The sequence below is a fragment of the Pteropus vampyrus genome, unplaced genomic scaffold (assembly GCF_000151845.1).
Source record: "Pteropus vampyrus isolate Shadow unplaced genomic scaffold, Pvam_2.0 Scaffold463, whole genome shotgun sequence".
Classification (NCBI taxonomy): domain Eukaryota; kingdom Metazoa; phylum Chordata; class Mammalia; order Chiroptera; family Pteropodidae; genus Pteropus; species Pteropus vampyrus.
In genome coordinates, this window is record NW_011889244.1 from 794,934 (window position 1) to 799,886 (window position 4,953).

A 4,953-nucleotide genomic window follows, 5' to 3' on the forward strand; every position below is an offset into this window, starting at 1 on the left:
GGCTGGAGGGTGGGTGGGGAAGTAGTCTGGAAGATTGTAGGATTTCTTGTAGAATTTTTTGAGTGATTTATAATTTCATCAGATTATCTATAATATCAAATTTATTATCCTCTAAATTTGAAATCAAGTTTTCCTTCAGCTGATAAAATTTTTTCTTTTTTCTTATTTCATCTTCTTTTGTTCTCTTTTCTCATTCTGGAATTCCTATTATACAGAAATTAGTTACATATTTTTCTTTGTTTTCTTTTTTTAATAATCTCTCTCTCTCTCTCTCTCTCTCTCTCTCTCTCTCTCTCTCTCTCTCTCTCTCTCTCTCTCTGTCTCTCTCTCTCCCTCCCTCCCTCCCTCACTAACTCTTCCTCCCACCTCCCACTTCTGTACTTTGGAAGATTCCTTAAATTGATTTTCCTATTTCATAGATTCCAGATTTTGGTTAGGGTATACATGCTTCTTAAAGCCTCTACTGATTTTGTTTTAATTTTGCACTCATGGTCTATTTTTTAAAAACTTTTTGTTTTCTCAATGCCCCTTTCTCATAGCTATTGTTTCATCTATGCAAAATCTTCCTGAAGGTCTCCCTGTCCTTTGAGATTTAAATAAAATGTCTAACTCACAATTCTATACCCAATTAGAAATTTAATGCCTTCCCTAGGGGTGTGTGTGTGTGTGTGTGTGTGTGTGTAATTCTGAAGGGTTTTATGTTTGTGGTCCCTTCTAGATCCAATTTTCTCTGATCAGTGATCTCCTGATCTCACTCCTTCTTACAGCCCATCCTGCCCGGACACCTCTTTCCCTTGTGTTTCCCAAAAGCCATTCACCTTGTGTGGTGCCCTCTTTGCTGAAGGTGTAAAAAGGAGTGATCTCACAGCCCTCCAGAGAGTACCTACTGCTCTTAGAAGTCCTTCAGCTCCCCACCATCAGGAACTTCTCACCACCCTCCTTCTCAGCAGAGTCCTTCCGGTCATAGGCCTGCCTCTCTTCTCATCTTCCACTCTCTTCCTGTCTGTGCTCATGCCAGGACTCTCTTCACCTGAGTTCTAAAGTTTTCTTTGTTTCTCTGTCTTATCTAGAAGTCCTTCATCCAAAGTTGTCACTAAACCTGTTCTCGCCTTATGAGATTTCAGTGGATTGAATGCAAGCTCTTACTATTAAAATGGCAATATTTATACTTCAATATCACAAATGAAAACTATTTTAAATCTCCTATTTCCTTTAACAAATCCATCTTGGGGAGACAGATCTTTGCTCTGATTGCTCAATTTGTTATTATTTCTGATAGTGAATGTTCCTCATGTGTCTAGTGATTCTTCCACCTGCCTAGATTTCTCTTAGCAGTTGATGTGGGTTCCCTTAGCAGTTGATGTGGGTTCCCTTAGCAATTGTGCATGTCAGGATACAGTTTCTTCCAGTGGTTTCCTGCTTCCTTTCTTTAAGTGAAGCTTATATAGAATTTGTTAAATTTGTAATATCTATGCAAACTTCCCACTTCTAGCAATAAAATATGAACTCTAGGGAGTGCCATTCTGTTTTCAACTAACTGTAGTTCTTATCTCAGACATTTGTTTCACCTTCAGCCAGTAGTAAATAACAGATTTTTACTGTCTGTTCTCCTTTTTTACCTGATTTAGATTCACTTTGGGGCTGCATCTGGTCCTTATACCATACCTTTAGGTGCCAGTTTATTTGAGCTGTCCATATACTTGTATTAGGACTGATATACCAATCAGAAAAGTTCATAGTTGCTTAGTGTGCAACTAGCAATGTCCAGTAGACTAAAACCACTGCAAAAATGTCTGGTGCAAAAAGCTATGATATTGCAACAGGACTTCTTTTTGCATTGGCTGATAGGAATACAGTCCCTTTGGGAAATATGTAGACAGTACTTACTGAAGTTTAAGGTTCATATACCATTTGACCCAGAAATACCACTCGTGGGTATATTCCAACAGAAACGAGTGCTCATGTCCACCAAAAGTTATGCACAAGAATGTTTATAGCATATTTAATCATAAGAGCCAAAACAAGGTACAATCCAAATATCTAACAATAGTAAGATAATAAAATGTAATGTATTTGCACAATGGAATACTATACAGCAACAAAAAGGAACACAACACTTTTATGTCTAACAATATGAATAAATACCACAGTCAAAATGATGGGAGAAAGGGACCATATATATAACTGCATGACCCCATTTATATGAAATCCAAGAGGAAGAATAACTAATCTATGGTGATAGACATCAGAAGACTGATTACTGTTTGACTGGGAAGGTGTTTGCTGCAGTACTAGAAGTGTTCTAGACCTTGATGTTGGAGGTAGTTACATGGGTATAAAAAAGTCATAGAACCGTATATTAAAGGTTAGTGCAACTTACTCTAAGTTATACCTCAATGTAAAAAATATCACGTGATATCTTCTAGAACTAGGGAAGGAAGAGTTTGAGAGACCTTGATTTAGGAAGGAAAAGAATATGTTCAGGGCCAGGTATTACCTAGAATTGTCTTATCTAGAAGTCTTTTATCCTCTTAACAGATGTTTTTTCAACTAGGACAGGTTTGGTTAAAAAGATTCTTCTGCTATTTCACCTGGGATCTACCACGAGTAAGCACTGTGGTGAATACAAGACCTAAATCACATTCCTGGGTGTCTAGAAGCTTACCATCTAATTGACAAGCCTAACATAAATTAAAACATTTAGAAACTTTAATATTACTATCTTTTTTCTAAAGTGCAAATTGTGAGGTGCAGAATTCTCTAGGAATTCAAGAGAAAGAAAAATCAGTGAGAAATGGAGTAATTGACTTTAATGAAGGAAGGAGGACTTGAGGTGAGTTTTTAAAACTTGATGGACAGACAAAATGTCAGCGAGTCCTTCACTTTATTGTACTTGTTTAAAGAACCATGAAAGGCATGCCTTCTAGAGCTGAAATAGTGACCAGATAAGAGATAGGCTATTTGTCAAATAGGGAGAAATAAACCAAGAAGAGGATTACAGACTTCTCAGGAGATTCAGACTCGGACCTTGAACTGACACTGGTCTGGAATCCAGGGACTGGGAAAACAGAAATACAGAGGAGTGTAGGAATCAAGAATGAACTGAGGCCAGAGCTAAACTCAACACCCTGCTGGTAAATATTCTACAAGATTCTTTCCTTGCTAATAAAGCAATTATTCTTATTGATTAAAGGAAACAAAGTATATGTACGTGACAGGCTGACTCACTTTCAAAAGAGTATGAAAGTTGGGGGTAGTATTAATTCCTCCTTCATGGTTTCTTCTCTTTCGCCCCACTCATTGGTCTACAAAACACACACACACACACACACACACATACACACACACACACACACACACACACACTGGTACTGGCAGGAAAATAGGAATTTATCTAAGGTTACTAGGTTCTAATGGGTGGAGCTAGGAAGATAACAGAAAGGTTGGCTGATAGATAATAACAACTGAAGTCCACATCAGCTGGCCAAGTGTTCATGTGACCAGAAGCCCAGCTAGCCTGCTGTGCTCTCAAATTGCTTTTGGAAAGGTTCTCTGGCTCCAAAGAAATCAAATCGAATATTTTACCAAGCAAATTGAAATTTCCAGCCCTCAGTCATTCTAGAAGTTCTAAACATCATTAAAAGAAGATTTCAATCTCTCTCTGTTTCTCTTTTCACTAAGGAGCTGTTTTTGTGCTGTTTGGCTTCTTTCTGTCTGGAATGGAACAAAGGTATGATTAAAAATTTATTTCTAATGAATTTAGGATTGATATTTTTGGCAGATTGTCTTCACTTTGGGTGAAAACGTTTAAGAACTGAGTGCTGTTGGTGACAGATGGGCAGAGTTCGTGATGTTACATGGATATCAAGTTTGCTTCCCCACACTCTGCTTGCCCTGTGTATTCTATCTGCCAGAGCCCACTCTCTCTAACCCCTGTCCATGGGTCACCCACCTGCATCACCAGCAACATCTCTTTTTCTGTAGATTTCCCTTATTTTTTCTCTGGCTGCCAGCAGATCTTGTTTTGGCTTTCCTTCTGTCAATATCTTACCTGTTGCTTTGCACATGTCTCAGAAAGCTTTAGGACCAAGAGAGATCCTAAAGTTTCAAGGCTGGAGGGGCTGAAGGATGCAGAGTTTAGAGCTGAGGGTTTCTCTGAACTAAGAAGTACCCTGAATTCATGGCTCAAAGGTGCAGTGATCATAAAGCTCCTATCAGTAAAATGCTCACTTCTTCATGGAATAGATAAGTTTTGTGAACTGGGTTAGAACTTTGCAACTTGTTTCTATGGGGAAATGTTAAATGCAATACAAATAACCCTTTAAACCTCTACCTGGTCATCTTGGGGTTACCGTCTGTAGTATTTTTAGTTTTTTTAAATGTCAATGTAACATTTGTGTAAGTGCTAGTTCTTAATTAGACTTGGCGTTATTCTAAAGATATATTAGGAATGGTGGTGTATTTAAGTCCCAGGTTCATAAAAAAGGTTTTGTAAGAATCACTGTTATGGGCCATTAACTGCAATGTTCATTTATTCTTTCTGCAAATATGAATTGAAACCCTCAGGTATACTGGGCTCTGGGGTGCAATGGCAAACTCACACAGACCTGATTCCTTTCCTCTTGTGGTTTTCAGTTGTTTTTTGGGGGGTGCAGACATTAATTAATCTAATAAATAAAAATGAAGTAACAAGTGTGATAAGTGATATGAAAGAAAGGCTATAAGAGTGTGTAACGGGAGGATTTGACCTTCTCTGGGAAGTCAGGGAAGACATCCCCATGGAAATGATGATTGAGCTATGATCTACAGGATGAGTAGAGCTATGTCAGTGAAGAAGGGGTCCAAGCAGTATATTCTGGATGCAAGGCTGTACTTTGAGGAAATGAAAGGAGGCCAAGTATCATTAGGAAAAAAAGCATAGTTCAATATGAGCTGGAGGAAGTGAGTAGGAGT